At 41.2% G+C, this 20,028-nt stretch overlaps 1 protein-coding gene across 2 annotated transcripts in view; it reads left to right on the top strand.

The window, feature by feature from the left end:
• Nucleotides 1-20,028, top strand: part of RNF130 (ring finger protein 130) — a 109,426-nt gene that overhangs the window by 59,985 nt on the left and 29,413 nt on the right. The window lies entirely within an intron of this gene.

A 20,028-nucleotide genomic window follows, 5' to 3' on the forward strand; every position in this document is an offset into this window, starting at 1 on the left:
ATCTAGTTGTCCCAGAGCCTCCATTAACCAGCATAAACAGTGCTCAGTGGATCTCGGATGAGTGGGTAAAGACACAGGAAAGACAAGACCGTGTGCTGCCCTGTGGTGGATGGCCTGCAGGCAGTGATTTTGTCAGGTTGTTAGTTTGTTTGGTGCACATCGGGGGGCTGGGCTGGAGGTGTTGAGTCCCAGTGCCAGCCCGAGGCTTCTCTAGGAGAAAACCAGCAGGGGAAGTGCTTGGAGAGTGGTTGGTAGCCAGTTTTTATGTAATGCCATCCTCTCCTTAAACAGAGTACATCCAGATCCCTGTGGGGGAGTTGAAATTTTCAGCCTTCCTCATTCTAGCGAAAGAAGGACAGATGCTGCTGTGGAACAGATATGAGTTCAAATCCCAACCTCACCATCAGTTTGCCATGGTCCTTATAGACCATTTATTTTCACTTCTCAACTTGTTTCTTCATCTGAAAATAGGTATAAAATATCTGAAAACTGGAGTTTATTGCACGTTTTTGTGCCAGGCTCTGTGCAGTATCCTGTATACTTTAAAAAAGTTTTTTTTTTTTTTAATTTTTTTTTTCAACGTTTATTTATTTTTGGGACAGAGAGAGACAGAGCATGAACGGGGGAGGGGCAGAGAGAGAGGGAGACACAGAATCGGAAACAGGCTCCAGGCTCTGAGCCATCAGCCCAGAGCCTGACGCGGGGCTCGAACTCACAGACCACGAGATCGTGACCTGGCTGAAGTCGGACGCTTAACCGACTGCGCCACCCAGGCGCCCCTAAAAAAGTTTTAATATGATAATTTTTATTATTTATAATTTCAGTCTTACAGATGCTGCATAAATAGTATAAAGTATTCCTTTCCCCAGGTTCTTCAACTGTTAACATTTACCCTATTTGCTTTTCTATGTGTACATACCTTTTTTAACCATTTGAGAGTAAATTTGAGATATGATGCTCCTCTACCCTTACTACTTCCTTGTGTATTTTTTTTAAAGCAAGAACATTTTCTTACATAATCACAATGTGATTATCAAAATCAGGAAGTTAACATTGATACAATACTATTATCTGATCTAGAGACCTTTCTTTCTAGGTTTTGTAAAATTGTCTTAATAATGTCTTTTCTAGCAGAGCAAACCCTGTATTGATCCAAACAGATTGAATGTTGCATTGAGTTGTCATGTCTATTTTTTTTTTTTTTTTAATTAAGCTCTATGCCCAGCATGGGGCTTGAACTCACACCCCCAAGATCAAGAGTTGCACACTCTACTCACCGGACTAGCCAGGCACCCCTGTCATGTCTCTCTCAATCTGTTTCATGGCATTGGCATTTTTTAAAATGTTTTTCTGTTTATTTTTGTGAGAGAGACAGAACGTGAGTGGGGGAGGGGCAGAGTGAGAAGGAAGTACAGAATCTGAAGCAGGCTCCAGGCTCTGACCTATCAGCGCAGAGCCCAACACAGGGCTCAAACTCATGAACTGTGAGATCATGACCTGAGCCGAAGTCAGCTGCCTAACCGACTGAGCCACCCAGGCACCCCTGGAATTGGCATTTTTGAAGAGTCCAAGCCAGTTGTTTTGTATTTGAGTTTGTCTGATACCCAGCATTCCCTCATTATTATATCCAGGTATATGCATTTTTTTGGGAATACCAGTCCTTCACATTTGGTAAACTTTTTTTTCTTGTTTTTTTTTTTTATTTAAGATAATCATAGATTCACATGCATTTGTAAGAAATAATACAGGGAGGTCCCAGTACTCTTCATCCCCCAAGGGTAAAATCTTGCATAATTATAGTAAATATTATAACTATAGTAAATATGACATTGATATAATCCATTGATCTTACTCAGATTTCTCCAGTTTAACCCGTACTCGTGTGTGTGTGTGTGTGTGTGTGTGTGTGTGTGTGTAGTTCTATATGATTTTGAGTCACCACTGCCACAATTGAGATACACAACAATTCACCACAAGGATCCCTTGTGCTATTTTCTTTTATACTCATGGGCACCTCCTTCCTGCCCTCCTGCCTAATTCCTGATAGCACTAATATGTTCCCCACTCTACAGTTTTGTCATTTCAAGAATGCTGTATGAATGGAAGCATATAGTACTTAACTTTTAGAGTTTGGTGTCTTCGCCTAATGCAATCCCCTTACGAGTCTCCCAAGTTGTTGTGTGTATTGGTAGTTTATTCTCTTTTATTGCTGAGTAGTGTTCTATAGCTTGGATATACCAGTCCAGTGAACCCAGTTGTTTCAAGGTTTTGGGTATTTTAAGTGGCTGTGAACATCTGTTAGGGATTTTTGTGTTAACATGAGTTTGCATTTGCCTTGGATAAATGTTTGGGAGAGAAATATCTGGGCCATTATGGCAAGCGCATACATCATGTTAGAAGAAACTGCCATACCTTTCCCCAAGCAGCTCTATATTCCGTGTTCACACTAGAAACATATCCCTGAACCATATCCTCTGCACCCTTGATGGTGCATGTTGTCACTAATTTTTATTTTAGCCATTTGATGGTAGCTGTGTAGGCACATCTCTCCTGCGTTCCTCTGATGGCTGCTGATGTGGAGCATCTTTTCATGTGTTTATTTGCCGTCTGTATGTCGTCATTACTGAAATGCCTGTTCATGTCTCTTGACCATTTCCTAGCTAGGTTGTTTTAGGGTTTTTTTTTTTCTGTTGAGTTTTGGAAGTTTTTACATTCCAGATACAAGCCTTTGTCAGAATTGTGGTCTGCAGATGTTTTATCCCAGTGTCTTATCTGGGAAGAGGTCAGAAGACTTCTTCACAGGGTCTTCTGAACAGCAAAAAGATTTAATTTTGATGAGGTTTAATTTATCCATTTGACTTTTGCCATCAAGTCTAAAAACTTTTTGCCGAACCCTAGATTCCAAAGATCTTCTCTTTTTTTTTTTTTTAGAAGTTTTATAGTTCTGCCTTTTACATTTAAGTCCATAACCATAATCCATTTTGAGGTCATGTTTTTAATAAATAAGAGGTTTAGGTTAAGGATTTTTTTTTTTTTTAGCCTTATTGCAGTGGCTAGAATTTTCAGTAACATGTTGAATGACAGCGGTAAATGAGAGTGGGCATCCTTGCCTGTACCTAATCTTAGAGGAAAGGATTCAGTCTTTCATCATTGAGTATGTTTTAGCTGTCATATTTTGTAGATGTTTATTACCAGCTTGACAAAGCTCATCTGTATTTCTAGTTTGCTGAGAGCTTTTATCACAAATGGGTGTTCGATTTTGTCAGATGTTTTCCGTGTCCGTTGATGCGATCATACGATTTTTTATTTTCTTCTTTATCCTGTTGACATGGTGGATAGTATTCAATGATTTTCTAATGTTGAACCAGACCTGCATGCCTGTAACAAATCCTGCTTCATCATGGTGTATGATTTTTTTGTGTGTGCATTGCTGAATTTGGCTGGCTGTTGTTTTGTTGAGGATCTTTGTGTCTAAGTTTGTGAGAGATACTGGTCTGTAGTTTTTTTTGGGGGGGGGAGTGGGGAGGGGTTGTTGGAAAATTGTAATTTCTTTGATGGTTAAAAGACTATTCAGGTTGTCTGTATCGCCTTTATTGAAATTTGGTAATTTGTGGTTTTTGAGGAATTGGCCCTTTTTTTTAGATGTTGTCATATCTACAAGTATGATGTTGTTTACAGTATTCCCTTGTTCTTTTAGTGGCTGCAGTGTCTGTCTTCGTTCCTGATTTTAATGATTTGTATCTTCTCTTTATTTTTTGTCAGTCCTTTAAAGTTTTTTTTTTTTAAGTTTATTTATTTATTTTGAAAGAGACAGAGACCATGTGAGTGGGAGAGGGGCAGGGAGAGAGGGAGAGAGTAAATCTCAAGCAGGCTCGGTTCTGTCAGCACAGAGCCCTACTCAGGGCCTGGGGCTCAAACTCATGAAACCATGAGATCATGCATGACTTGAGCCAAAAGCAAGAGTTGGAGGCTTAACCAACTGTGCCATCCAGGCACCCTTATTTTTGTAAGTCTTGATAGAAACTTCTCAGTTTTTTATATTTTCAAAGAACCAGCTTTTTTTTTGTTTGTTTGATTTTTAAAGATGGGAACTTATATTATTTATGAAAACTTTTCTCTTTCTAGGGCCCCTGGGTCAGTCAACTCTTGATTTCAGCTCAGGTCATGATCTCATGGTTTGTGAGATCCAGCCCCACATCAGGTTCTGCACTGATAGCGAGGAGCCTGCTTGGGATTCCCTCTCCTTCTCTCTCTGCCCCTCCCCTGCTCACGTGTGCCATGTATGCATGCGCTCTCTCTCTTTCTCAAAATAAATTTTTAAAAAAAGAAATCTTTTGGGGCGCCTGGGTGGCTCAGTCGGTTGAGCGTCCGACTTTGGCTCAGGTCATGATCTCACAGTTTGTGGGTTCGAGCCCTGCATCAGTCTCTGTGCTGACTGCTTGCTCAGAGCTTGGAGCCTGCTTCAGATTCTGTGTCTCCTTCTCTCTCTGTCCCTCCCCGCTCACACTTTGTCTCATTCTGTTTCTCAAAAATAAATAAATGTTAAAGAAAAAGAAAAAGAAAAATACTAGGCAACAGAAATTAAAAAAAAAGAAATCTTGTCTTTCCCTTGTAAGGATTTTGTGCCATAAATTTCTTAACACTACTGCTTTCACTGTGTCCTGTATTCTTTGATATCCTGTGCTTCCATTTTTGTTCAGTTTTACGTAATTTTTTCTTTGGGGACTTCCTCTTTGACCGATGACTTCACTTTCCAGAGTTCAGAGATTCTGCAGTTACCTTAATGTTACTGATTACTAGTTTGGTTTCATTATGATCAGATGTATGATTTAAATTCTTCCAGATGTGTTGAGGTTTGTTTTATTACCTGGGATATAGTCTGTCTTAGCAAATGTTCTGTGGGTGGTTGGGGAAAAAAATGTGTATTCTGCTGTTGGGTGGCGTGTTCTGTAGATGGCAATTAGATCATGCGCTCAGCTTGCCTCTGTGAGGAGGTGGGGTGGAAAGATCCCCTTCCCACTGGGCCCCACTGAAACCATGTGGCAAAGAGGGGTGTGATCTTTCCACAGGTGTTTGGCTAGAGTAGGACAGGTAGGCAGTCCACCCTGTGTTCCTCAAGTCTCCAGGTCCCTCCTCTCCACCTTTTAGAGACTTGCTGTCCTTGCCTATTGTGTAGATCCAGGGGGAGGGCTAGGAGGAGGAGGCTCCTGTGTCGTGGCAGAGCTGACGGTCCCCATAGGATCTCCCACACTTGGACTGGGACATAGGTGACGAAAACAATAAAGGAATATTAGATGAAAATGTTAACATATAAAATATGCCACAACCCTAGAAAAGATTATTAGACATAATGTGTGAAATTATACATTTACAGCCTTCAGATTGAAGGCACCAGTTTTATGAAGTTTTTGATAAAATGAAAAGATGTAAAAATCGCGTTGTGATGAAATGGAAGAATAGAGTCACACCCGCACTAACAAAACGACAGCATTTGTGTATTTATCATCGAGGCACCTGGCAAGAAATCTTGTCTGATGATATTTGAGGAAAATAGATGTCAGCTGAAGTTCTTGAGCTTCTTGAAGGACAGTAGCACAGCCCTGAAGTGGTTTTTAACAGCCCACTTTCTTCAGTGATGTAGCCTTCTTTTTTAATTTAAATGTGTCACTGATATAATGCATGAACATGATTCTTAAAAATAAATAGCACCACAAGGCTTGGTTCCTTGCCCGGTCTTTTCCTAATTTTTGTTTCCCAGAGACAAGTGACCTCTTTCAACTCTGCTATCTGTTCCCTCTGTTATTAACTCCGTATTTACATGTAGCATGTTATACTCCTTTAAGAAAAAATAATAAAGACGTTTGTTAAGTATGTTGTTATGAAACACTAGAAGTGATCAAGAGTTGCTCTGAAATGGTGTTCTGGACAGGAGAACCCTACAATTGTGGGTTGAATGTAGTGCATCCCAAGGACTTTTGGAAAAGAGCGAGTGGTCTGGTCGGTCCCAGGAGCCTGGTATTTGATGGTAGCATTTTAATTAGCACCCGGCGTGGGGCCTGTGTGTGATGCAGGTGGCAACGCACCCACCATCTGGCGCAGGCCACAGGCGCTTGCCATGCGGCCGATTGCGCACAGGCTTCCAAAGCCTTCTCCAGGCGCTGCTGTGGCGGAAAGTGATGTTCTGACCTTTTTTCCTCCTTCCGTTTTTTTCCTAAGGTTGAGAAACGCTTGATGAAATTTTTATGTGGCTTAAAAAGCTTAGCTTATTAAAGTTTAATAAGAAGGTGGCAACAGCCCAACTGGTTGAAACCTTTGGCTATTTTAAATGAGAAGCCAGAAGTATTGGCAAAGGAAAAACAGTGAGTTTAAGGCGAGACCCATTTTCTCCCACAAACTGTCATCGTGAAGCAGTGCTTTGGACAGAATATGCTGCTAAAGAGAGCCACATAACATAAATAACTTTCTGAGCACAATGTAATGTACACAATTGACACCATTTTGCACGTGCAAAAAGAATCTACTGCTCTGGCTCTTTAGTTTACTGCTAAATTATCTGTGGTTTGCTCTTCCTAAAGGACTGTCAGAATGCATCTGGATACAGTGTTTATGTGCAAATAGCTCAGAGGATTGTTGCCTTCTGATAAGTCAGTGATAGTTCGTTCACACAAGGGGATAGATGTTCAATGTGTTTATATGGAAAGGGAGCCTCCAGTTTTTCCGAGAAATATAAAACTTTTTCACACTTACATGGTCGGTGGTGCACCTTTATCCTACAGTAATCCAATTTGATCCCCAAAACAGAACAATAATTTTTTATTTTACTATTGAGGAATAATAGGGCAGATATAAACAAAATTCCACAAGCCAAACCTGAGTTTAGAATGTCTTTTTAGAAAATTCCCTGTGAAAATTATACAGTTTCTAAGGTATTTAAAACTTGCTAAAGCTCCTTGCCAAAACATGTGTACCTTATTCTTAGTCTTTATAAATATCCCGAGGTTACTGAAACGAAACAGGCTTTTCTTGCCCATTTTCATCCCAGAAGGTAGCTAACTGGAGAGTGCACTTACATGTGAGAGTATGGAAGAACACCAAATGTTCTGCATAGGACAGCAGATACTTATACACAGTTGACCTTGGAAATGTGGTGGGCTCAGTCTTCCTTCCACACTGAGCAGGGAGATATTGCACATACTGTCAAGATTTTTTTCCCCTTGGAAAAGATTATGTAGTTGAAAGAGACAGACGGCCTTTGTCATTGTTGGATTGTACACTGAATTTTATCTGCTAGGTTTTTTAGGGATTAATAATTCCAGAAAAACTGAAGAAGGAAAGTAGGTGTCTGAGCTGAGTGTGTACATATTACTTTATCATCTTTCTACCTTCTTTTTCATGTCCTGCCATTATGGTCAGTTTACATAAATAAATACCACCGTCTGTGTGCAGAGAGTATATGCCTTCTAAACGTTATACATCGAGAGCTTAAGATTTTTTTCTAGCACAAAATATCCTGTTGAGAACAGGGTGTTCTGAGGCATTCATTACTACCTCCTCAGGGTTTAGCATGGGGCCTGGCACATCACACTGACTCAGTGAATGCTTAAATTTAATCAAAGAATGAGCTTACATTTTATGAGGAAGGCAGACAGGTGTAATCAGAATACTGCTGTATGGTGTGAGTTACTCTTTTTGGGCAGAGTGATATTACTCTAGGTGAGTCAGGGTACTTCACAGCGGAGGTAGTGACATTTGAGCTGAATTTTACAGGATGAATAAGACTTTGTCAAATAGGCTGGTAGGAAAGTCAGGCAAAGAGATCATTTTCCACAGAGCTGTGGAGGGATGAAAGGAGGGACAGAGTTGAATGGCATCAGGAATCGTGGGGAGGGGACCTGAACCTGTCAGCCGCTCCCGGACACATGTGTTGACATAACAAGATGAAGGGCTCAAATCTCGCACTGAAGCAGTGAGGAGCCATCAAATGAGGATTTTTAGCAGTGGAGCAATAGAAAATTTTTCTTTGACAGGAGAGGCTTAGGGGGAAGGAGCTCTTGGAAATATCAAAGAGCAAAGGAAAGTAATATTAATAAAGCAGGGTTATGTAGCCAACTGGGGGGAGGGGCCAGGACATAGACCCACGGTATCTTGGAAAGGCGATGGGGATAGTTCTGTTAGACAAAAGGGACAAAAAGTGGTCTGTGATGAGTGACAGGCTGCAGACTACCAGGTGGTTTCAGTCCGGGAAAATAGCTTTCATAGCACCTGGATTTCATCAGTGTTTATATCAGTGTTTAGAAGAGAACCCTGCTGCACGTTGATACAAACCTAGCTCTGTGTCTCTGGGAGACTCCTGAGGACTGAAAAGAGAAACCTGAGCTGAGTCTCATTACAGAGACCTGTCCTCGATATGCTGCGGACCAGCTGGCTGTGAACAAATTATTCCTGTTTGAGTAAGCAGGATGAGTTGTTTGGTTTTTTTTTTTAAGTGTTGTTGATTTATTTTTAGAGAGAGAGAGCCAAGCAGGGGAGGGGCATAGAAAGAGAGAAGAGAGTGAGAATCCCAAGCAGGCTCCGCGCTGTCAGCACAGAGCCCAACATGGGGCTTGAACCCATGAACCGTGAGATCATGACCTGAGCCGAAATCGAAGAGTCGGATGCTTAACCGACTGAGCCACACAGGTACCCTAGAATGAGTTGTTTTCTACCAATGTAAAACCTTTGGATACTGTGCATCCACAGAATCATGTGAGAGCACTTTTTTTTTTTTTTTTTTTTTTTGGTGGGGAAGGGGACATTGTAAAACTACAAATTCCCAAAACATCTCCCCCATAGGCTGAATCGGGAAGTCTAGGTAGGACCTACTTACTAGCTCTAATCTCTCTATACCTCAATTTCCTCTTCTGTAAAATGGGAATAATGTAGTTACTTTCTGTTAAAATGATGATGAGGATTACGTGAGTCAGTACGTGTGAAACTTACTAGAACAGTACCTAGCATGTGGTATGTACTGAATAAGTCTTAGTTACTATAAATACCATCATTTCATATTATTATTATTAAGCCCCCAAGGTAGATTTAAAGCATTTGCCCCACAGACCATACCTTGAAAAACAGTGACTTAATGGCATGGTGGTCAGGTATAAGTAAGGGAATTTAATAAAAAATGATCTTCACAAAGGGATTTGTGCTCCATCTTAAGTTGTGAGTCAGCAGAACACAAATAGTATTAACACCAAGAGGGGAAAAAGCAATGGCTTTTAGACAGATTCAAGTAAAAGACCAAAACCATAGCAGAAGCATACCTGTCACAGAGTGATTGGAAATGTTGAAGGAGGGGTCAAGAAGTATGTAGTAACATAAGCCAAGTCCCATGAAAAATACTACAGTGAAGACATTTGACGTTAATATCAAATACAGAGAAGAAATTTTTTTTTTTCCTTTTGCCACAGGAGATTTTGGAAGTTGAGAAGTGGAAGGGGTGATATATCCAAATATTCGTGGGCACTCTCTCAGACACCCTGCATGCATTGTTACCAGCATGCTGAAGGCTGAACCCCTTCTCCTGCCAGCACTGGCTCCTCTTTTTCTGGAATTCCATAATGGGGTACCATTCCCACAGAGCCTGTCACCCAGCTAGAGAGCTGAGCCAGCCATCTTTAACACCCACTGTTTTCATGCCACCTCCCCCCCCCCCCCCATCCCATGTCAGTCAGTCATTAGGTTCTGCCAGTTTTACCTTCTAAATCTTCCTGGATTCTGTCCTCTCCTCTTCCCCTGCACCCACTGGCCTGATTCGGGCCCTTCCTAACTCTCCGAAGCCCTAGATCCTACCAGGTCTCAGTGCCTCCAGTCTTCCCTGTGTCACAGACCTTCTCAGGAGGCCAGGCCTGAATTCTCCAAAACCCAGATCTCTTTTGTTTAAAATTCTTCAGCAGAATTCTGATCTGAGCAAGATGGAAGTAGTAGGGTATTTCTTTTTAATTTCCCTAAAAGCCTTTTTAAAAAAATAGAGAGCAAGCAGGATAAAACAAGGAAAAATCCTCAGATAGCATCTTCGATGCTACCAGGCCACAGGTGCCTCCAAGAACTCCAGAGAAAGGAGTGACTCAGCCAGACAGCCAGCAGCAGCAGCACCTACACAGTAGCTCCAAAGAAGGTAGCCAGGGGAAGAAAGGGGGTAGTTCTGGTGATCCTAAGAATCAGAAGTCACAGCGACAGGGCTCCGCTCTGAGGCGCAAGCCCCAGCAGACGTGTCTGAGAACCGCTGGTGAAAGCACAGGCTGTGATTTATCAACAGCCAGCACAGAGACCTGAGAAGACTGTTCAGGAGCTTCAGAGAGCACAGTAGGTGATGGGGCAGCTCAGCCCCGAGGCTTCAGTAGCACACATGTGCACACACACTCAGCCTGGAAGCCCGCATCTTACTTAACAGATAAATGTGAAGACGGAGCAGAGCTGCCCTATTTAAAGTCATGCCGCAGGTATTGGCCCAAGCAGTTTGATAAGAAAAAGCAGTACGATGAATAAGACTTGGAGAAGTAGGTCTGTTTTCAGTTGATAGGACTGGCTATCAGAAAATCCCAAAAGGATCAATGGAACCCTACTAAAACAAGGGAACAACCTAGTAAAGGAGCAGGATATAAAATGCATGTACAGAAGAAAAATCAAAAAATGGGATGGAAGGCAGTGTTTATGGCTGGATGGGTAGGTGGGTGGCTCAATCCTGGTATGAGCATAACTAACAAGTACTGTGTAAAACTCACAAGAAGAAACATACAAAACGCTCCTGACATACCTTGTTCTTGTTGAAGATAAACATTCAGTACAATGAAGCTGTCAGTTCTCCCAAAGGTCATTCATACATTTAACTGCATCTAAATAAAATTACCTTCAGATATTTTTTCTGGGATTAAATATAAGGTAATTATAAAAATCACTTGGAAGAATAAGGATAACCAGGGGGAAAAAACCCTTAAAAAGAAAAGCAGCGATGGGTGCCTAGCCACACCAAGTTTTATAATACATATTAAAGCCTCTTATTTAAAAGAATGTTTAGGGACACCTGGGTGGCTCAGTTGGTTAAGTGTCTGACTCTTGATCTCAGCTCAGGTCTTGGCCTCAGGGCCGCAAGTTCAAGCCCTGTGTTGGGCTGTACTCTGGGTATGAAACCTATTTAAAAAAATAATAAAAGTTAGCCTACAAATAAACACACCAATAGAACAAAATGCAAAACCCAAAAATAAACACACAACTGCATGTAGAAATTTAAGCACAGTATACAATAAAAAGCATCATCTCAAATCAGTGGGGAAGGATGAACATTTTTAATGAATGGTTGTGGGGCAACTGGAAAAAAAGACAAAATCAGATCGATTTCTTACATTGTACAGCAGAATAAATTTCTGATGAATCAGAGATCTAATTGTAAATGGCAAAACTACAAAGATTAGAAGAAAATGTGGGCTAAATTTTCCTTTATGGTAGGGCACATGGAAAACTGAATTCTGGCTCAGAATACAGTACAATAAAATGATAAATTTGGCTATATGTTTTAATTTTTTAAATGAAAAATGAATGACAAACTAAAATGAGACATTTGTGACTTCTATTACAAAGGGTTTAGCAGCCCTGATATAGAAAGAAGACTGAAATCCCGATAGAAAAAAAAATGGACAAATAAAATGGATAGTTCACTTAGAAAAATGCAAACGGTACTTAAATTTGGCAAAAAAAAAAAAAAAATTCTGAGATTTGACCACGTTCTCTCTTGACTAGGTGGTGGGGAAACCAACATTCTCATACACTGATGATGACAATGCAAAACAGTTCCAGGCAGGGGAGGGGCGTGGGCGAGGGGGCTGGAATTTGTAATATCCAGCAGAAATGCATATGTGCTTACCAGTTGTCTTAGTAACCTCACTTGTAGCAATGTAGCCTTACAAAAGTGAAAAAAGACATCTATACAGTACTATCCATCTTGATATTCTTTATACTATCAAGACAAACCACCCAAATGTCCATCCGTAGGAGTCTGCTTGAATAAACTATAACTCTCCACCGTGAAATAACTCTGAATGCACTGAAGTAGTAGGTAGCTGTAGAAGAGAAGGGGAATCTGAAGGTCTTGGTTTGCTGCCTCTGGAGTGACCTCTTGGTACAGAACAGTTTTAGTGTACCAGCTGATGGTAAGAAAGAGCTTTGAAAATACATCCATATAAATGGATATTCATATCACGTATGTACACACATGCATATGCATTTCCTTTTATTTCCAAAAGGAAACAATATGAGGAAAAAGCAGAATTATCCTAAAGAGCTCTTAACATTAGGGGGAAGGGAACTTGGAGGAACTAGGGATGGAAATGAGACTTCCCTGTACCTGGTTTTATAGTTTTGACTCTGGAACCACGTGACTGTTTAAAATAATTTAAACAGAAGACAAAATTATCAAAATTGAAAATGGGAACAAATGAAGCTAAATATATTTCAAGAGGCATACCCATATGGAGAAAGGAGTTATTTCAGGGGACTGTTTTTGGACAGTCCATGTTGCTGGAATATAGTCTGAGGATTCAAAAAAAACCAGCTGCATTTAATAGTCTTACTGTTGTATTGATTGTTATTTGAAATTATCATATATATATGTATATATGTATAGCAGGATAAAGCAAATAAGTAATTATGTTGATGATATTAGGAACCAAGATTTTCAGAGTTAGAAAATATTAAAATTAAAAACATTAAGTGATGACACTGTAATCTTATTTTTGAATTGGAAATAGTGTGAACTCCTTCCTGGCTTATTTTCCTTTCCCTAAAAACTACAGAGCTCCTCTGTCCATGTAATGACAACCCAGTAACAGTACCTGTTTATAGAAGAATTCCAACTAATAAATGTATAAGGAATGGCAAAGTTAGAAAATTAACTAGAAATTAATTAGAAAATTAACTGAGCCTGGGTGGCTCAGTCAGTTAAATGTCTGACTTCAGCTCAGGTCATGATCTCGCGGTCCGTGAGTTCGAGCTCCGCGTTGGGCTCTGTGCTGACAGCTCAGAGCCTGGAGCCTGCTTCGGATTCTGTGTCTCCCTCTCTCTGCCCCTCCCCCACTCATGCTTGCGCGCACGCTTTCTCTCTCTCTCCCTCTCTCTCTCAAAAATAAGAAAATTAACCATTTTAGGAGCACCTGGGTAGCTCAGTTGAGTATCCAACTTTGGTTCAGGTCGTGGTCTCACGGTTCGTGAGTTTGAGCCCCACATCAGGCTCACTGCTGTCAGCCTGTCAGCGCAGAACCTGCTTCAGATCTTCTGTCTCCCTCTCTCTATCCCTCCCCCGCTTGCGCTTTCCTAGAAAGTAAATAACTATTTAAAAATAAAGCAAATTAACCATTTTACATCCTTAATAAAACAATGAGCCTCTGTCCCATTCCATTCCATCCCATCCCCAGACTGCTCTGGAATTATCTTTTTTTTTGTTGTTTTTTTTTTAAGATTTTATTTTTAAGTACTCTCTACACCCAACATTAGGTTCAAACTCCCAATCCCAAGATCATAAGTCACACATTCTTCCTACTGAGCTAGCCAGACACCTCTAAAGTTACCTTTAAATGCCATTTCCCTCTCAAAGGAACCAGGAATCCTTGGAGAAATGGGTTATTCCAGATTTAGGGCAGCAAATGTATAAGATGAATGTTGTGCCAGAAAACAAGGAAGACTACTGAGGTGGTGTCAAAAGGACCTGGGTGCCTTCTCAGAGTAACTCTCCATATTCGAAAGTGAGACAGAAGCACCAGGGAATAAATACAGCAGTTGATGGAAACTGGAGGCTGTTAGAGAACCAACTTGCTATTCTGAAAATCAAGTTGTTGTTTTTTTTTTTAATTTTTTTTTCAACGTTTTTTATTTATTTTTGGGACAGAGAGAGACAGAGCATGAACGGGGGAGGGGCAGAGAGAGAGGGAGACACAGAATCGGAAACAGGCTCCACGCTCTGAGCCATCAGCCCAGAGCCCGACGCGGGGCTCGAACTCACGGACCGCGAGATCGTGACCTGGCTGATGTCAGACGCTTAACCGACTGCGCCACCCAGGCGCCCCTCTGAAAATCAAGTTTTAAAAACGATTCATCCTGTGTCTTCTGTACACATTATGTTATTAAATCATAACCAACTAGTTGGTGAGAGGAGGTTCATTATAGAGAACGCCAACTAATCAATGAATTAGAAAATCACCATTTTGTAACCTTTGGTGAAATGACGGCCTGAGGCAGTGATCATCAGTGGACGCTATAAAATCCGCTGAAAGACTTAGGGAGCTTTTTCTGAACTGACAGAGTCTGAACCCACTGATTGTGCTTGATGTCAGTGAGGGCAGGGAAGCCTAACCCTATGTCCTCACGTTGGGATACGTTGGGAAGCACACAGCACCACCCAGGACATACTCTCGCTAGAGCAGTTGAACCTAAATCTAGCTACTGTTTCATAAGAAATGGACCAAGTAAAGTGACACCAGGAAGAAACAAGCAGTCAAATTTAGAATGTGGGACATTCTATTAGAAAAATAACCCAGTTTTGCCATTTTAAAATGGCATTAAAAAGAAAAAAAAGTATGGTGGAGACTTCTGGTTTTGGCCAAAATAGAATCAGATAATGAACTTGGTTTACCCTCCTGCCTGAAACAGCAATTAGGAAGGAAAAAGACAACAGCAGAAATACATGAAATCATGTTTTCAAGAGACTAGACAACAAACGAGTGTCAGTGATCCCTGAGCAATGGCAGACAAGAGATGAGGATTATCCAGCTTCATGTGTTTAAGAGTTTCCAGGCCACAGTGCACAGACGGGAAACTAAGGCAGAGCTGAGTGGACTGCCTTATTTGAAAGTCATTACTGAGAATCCAAGAAGAACAGAGTAGCTAGCATTCATGGAACACAGTCCTGGGAAGGATGGAAATGCACAGAGAAGACAAAGCCCCAGCATCTGTAAAAGGTCCATGCACCTTGAGTATTCAGCAGAGTACTGAGCAGCCAGTGCTGTGAGCAAAGTCTCCAAAGCTGGGGAAGACCATCCAAAGGGATTGGAAGGAACAGTACCCAGCAGACAGTGCCTCCTCATGGGGCTCATGGGACTAAAAACCAACATGTTGTCAGGGCCACATTCCTTTCTGTAGGCTCTGGGGGAGAATCTCTCCCAACTCTTCCTAGTCTTCAGAAGCCACCCACATTCCTTGGCTCATGGCCCTGTTTTTCCGTCTTCAAAGCCAGCAGTGTCAGCTGAGCCCTTACACTACCATCTCTCTGTTTCTATTCCCTTTTCCATTTTTAAGAACCCTCTGATCACAGTGGTCCCACTGGGTAATTCAGACTCCCTGTTTTATTTATTTATTTATTTTTTTAATGTTTATTTAATTTTTGAGAGAGAGACAGAGTGCTCCAGGGCCTGAGCTGTCAGCATGGAGCCCAACGTGGGGCTCCAACTCACGGACCACGAGATCATGACCTGAGCCGTAGTCAGATGCTTAACCGACTGAGCCACCCAGGCGCCCCTCAGGCTCCCTGTTCTAAAGTCAGCTACCTAAGTTGTCCCTTGCCATGTAACAGAACATATTCATAGGTTCCAGGGCTTAGGATCTGGCCATCTTTGGGGGACCCAGTACTCTGCCTACCACAGCTGTATCCAGATAATTAAGTGGAGATATGTAAGATAATTACTCCCCCTCAAAAAGCCCAAATCAAAATTGTAGAGATAAAAATTGTAATACCTGAAATGAAAAATAAACCGACTTGGGTTAATGGCATGGCAGATTAGATATTATGGAAGAAAAAATTAGCAAACTATAGGCGTAGCAATAGAAGCCACCCAATGAAATGCAGAGAGAGAATTAGCCTCCAAAAGAGCAGACCCCAGTGAAATGTGGAACAGTTTCCAGCAGCCCAGTATACATGTGTTTGGGTTCCCCAAGAAAATGAGCTAAGAGGGCTGTCAGACAAAAAACATACAAAGAAATAGAGTAATAGCAGTTGTCTCATTGGAAACTGTACAAGGGAGAAAACAGGGGAGCAATATCTTTAATTTTATGTGCACCCAAACATCTTTCAAAAATGGTGAAATTCACATATACAAAGCTGAAGGAATTACAGTTAATCTCCAGCAGACCTACACTACAAGAAATGTTTTAAAAAGGTCCCTCAGGGGGCTCCTGGGTGGCTCAGTGGGGTAAGGGTCCAGCTTCGACTCCGGTCATAATCTCATGGTTTGTGAGTTCGAGCCCCTTATCAGGCTCTTTGCTGTCAGCATGGAGCCCGCTTCGGATCCTGTGTCCATTCCACCACCACCATCCCCTGCTCACACTCTCTGTCTGAAAAGTAAATACACATTTATAACAAACAAATAGGTCCTTCAGGCAGAAGGAAGATGGCATCAGTGGATATATGAAAGTACATAGAAGCAGGGAAGAAAGCCAGAAATGTATTTATTAAGTGCATAAATATCTGATGTTTTTCTTAATTTAAATTTCTTTAAAAGGTAATTATTGCCAATCACATATCTCCTAACAGGCATATATCAGAATGTATAAAGAACTCCTACAGCTCAATAGAACATTGTTGTGCTTTTCATTGTCTGTTGAAGGCTAATTGGTTCATGTTTCTCCCTCATACCTTTGTATGAGATGTGATCATAATCTTCTGTTCCTTATGTTAAATGATGTAACTTCTGTACTTGGGAGGAGAATGTCATACAGGTTGGGGAGACGTAGGTCCGGGTAGCTTTCCGCACTGAGCAGTTGGGGGGTCTGTCTTGTGCTGCACCTCTCTGTGGAGCCCCCTCCCCTCAGGACTTCCTGATCCATCTCCTCTAGTATCAGAAGCTTCTCTCTGTGTTACCCCCAGGTTCCTGCCCTGCTCAGTCCCAGGTCTGGTTTTCCTCAAGGAGGGCTCTTTCTTCTTGGGAGTTGTTGGTGTTTCAGGTCCTCAGGGGAATGGGCTGCCCTGGATGATCTGATCTTACCTCTTAGTGCGTTCCCGTGTTATGTTTTGTTTGCTTCTCTGTAAACGGGGAGCCTGAGAAATCTCCCCATGTCCCTGGGTGTATCTCAGAGTTACTTGCTGAGGCTTCTGTCTAGTGAATAGTCTCTTTCAGGGGTATGGGGAGGTGTTTTATGGTGATTTCTGAGTTCCCTGGCACTTAAGACTGTCAGAACCCTTTTTCTCTTCCCTTTACTGCCTCAGCACAGCTGCTGACTCTATATCCGGTTAGAATAATGCTACCGTTAGTGGTTTGACCCCACCTACTTATAGCTAACCCTTCCACCTGCTTTTGTTGAAAACAAAACTTCCACTCTTAAAGTTGGTCTGGGCCTTTTCCTGAGGAAACTTGGTAAGATTTAGAAGTGACCCTGCTCCCGCCACCTTGTGCCAGTTAAAGGCCGCTCCAGTCAGGAGCGTCTTTCCTGTCTTTCCACTGAGCAACTCTCGTCAAGGCCACTATGACCTCTGTTTGTTCTCTTCAGTAGTCCGTTCTTAGTGTTCGTTATGCTTGACGTCACACTTCATACACCCTAAACTGAATTCTTCCAATTTTGCTCTTCCTGCATCTTCCCCAGGTCCTTAAATGGTGGCTTTATTCTCTAAGGTGCACAGTCAAAATCATCTTCAAGAAGAATTAAGTTGGAAGTCTCATATTTCTTGATTTAGTAACTTACTACAAAGCTACTATAATCGAAACAGTGTGGTGTGGGCATAAAGACAGACCCAGACCAACAGAATAGCACAGAGAAATAAACCCTCATATATATGGTCAAATGATTTTCAACAAGGGTGCCAAGACCATTCAGTGGGAAAAGCACAGTCTTTTCCACAGATGGTTCTGGGGAAACCGGATATCCACATGCCAAAAAATGAAACTGGACACTTACCTTATACTATATACAAAAATTAACTCAAAATGAATCAGAGACCTCCACATAAGAGCTAACACTGCAACTTTTAGAAGAAAACATAGGGGGAAGGCTTCAACATTGGATTTGGCACTGGTTTCTTGGATATGACACCAATAGCACAAGTAATTTTTAAAAAAATAGGTAAGTTGGGCAACATGAAAATTAAAAACTTATGTGCATCAAAGGACACAATCAACATAATGTAAAGGCGACCCACAGAATGGGAGAAAATATTTGCAAATCCTATTATCTCTGAGTAGGGGTTAATCACCAGAATATATAAAGAACTCTTAAAACTCAAGTAAACAACTCAATTTAAAAACAGGCAAAGGATGTAAAGAGACATTTTTCCAAAGATATACAAATGGCCATGGAAATTAGCACATGGAAAGATGCTCCACATCACTGATCATTATGGAAATGAAAATCAAAACTACAATGAGATACCACCTCATATCCATTATGATGGTTACTGTCAAAAAAACAGAAAACAAGAAAGACTCTTAACTATAGAGAACAAACTGATAGTTTACCAGAGGGGTAGTGGCCAGGAGAATGGGTTAAGGAGTGGGGATTAAGGAGTGCACTTGTGATGAGCACTAAGGGTCATATGTAAGTATTAAGTCACTAGATTGTACACACAACTAATACTGCAGTTAGCAAATTTAAATAAAACAAAAACATGGAGCTCCTGGGTGGATCAGTCAGTTAAGCATCCAACTCTTGAACTCAGCTCAGGTCTTGATCTCAGGGTCATGAGTTCAAGCCCCATGTTGGGCTCCACACCCAGCATGGAGCCTGCTTTAAAAAAACAAACACACAAAAAACAGAAAATAAATGTTGTGAGGATATGGAGAAAATCAAGCCCTTGTGCACTGTTGGTGGGAATATAAATGGTACAAGTACTATGGAAAGAAGTATGAAGTTCCTTAAAAAATTAAAAGTAGAATTACCCCATGACCCAGCATTCCACTTCTGGGTATCCCCCCCCCAAAAAAAAATGAAAGCAGGGTCTGTAAGAGATATTTGTACACCCATATTTATAGCATCATTCTTCACAATAGCTGAAACATGGAAGCAACCCAAGTGTCCATTGACAGATGAATGGATAAGCAAATGTGGTATATGCATACAACAGAATATCATCAGCGTTAAAAAGGAAAATATGCTACAACATGGGTGAACCTGGAAGACATAAGGCTAAGTGAAACAAACCAGTCACAGAAAGACAAATACTGTATGGTTCCACTAATATGAGGTACTTAGAATAGGCAAAATTGTAAAGACAAAAAGTAGAATAGCAGCTCCCAATGGCTGGGAGGGAGTGGTGAACATAGAGTTATTTCATGGTTGTAGAGTTTCAGATTCACAAGAGTTATGGGAATGGGTGGTGGTGGTGGCTGCACAACAGCATAAATGTATTTAGTACCACTGAGCTATACACTTAAAAGGTGCAAATTTTATGCCATATGTACGTGTGTGTGTGTGTGTGTAATGTTTATTGAGAGAGTGTGAGCGGGAAAGTAGCAGAGAGAGGAGGGGAGAGAATCCCAAGCAGGCTCCACACTCAGCACAGAGCCTGACACAGGGCTTGAACTCACATACCGTGACATCATGACCTGAACCAAAACCAACAGTCAGACACTTAACCAAGTGAGCCTCCCAGGCACCCCTATGTTATATACATTTTAACGCAATTTTCAAAAAGAAAAGTATACTCGATCTAAAAGAAGACTGAAAAAAGGAATAAAGAACAGATGGGGCAAAAGAAATACCAAGATCATGGACTTAATCATAACCATATCAATAATCACATTAAACGTATGTGGTCTAAACACCTCCATTAAAAGCAGAGATTAACAGATTGGATAAAAAAAAAAGTAGGACCTAACCATATGATGCCTACAAGTAACCTACTTCAAATATAAAAATACAAATAGGTCAAAAGAATGAAAAACAGATCACAAATCAAGATAAAGTAGATTAGTATTTCAGAGCAAAGCTACTGCCAGGGATAAAAGTCACTTCTTAATCATAAATCAGTTGATTGGTAAGAAGACATGGCCCCCAAACACTAGTGCTCCTACTGAGAAA

This window comes from Lynx rufus, unplaced genomic scaffold (genome assembly GCF_022079265.1).
Source record: "Lynx rufus isolate CCGP_SWC_20201006 ecotype Redwood Valley unplaced genomic scaffold, mLynRuf1.p SCAF_1, whole genome shotgun sequence".
NCBI classification, from domain to species: Eukaryota; Metazoa; Chordata; class Mammalia; order Carnivora; family Felidae; genus Lynx; species Lynx rufus.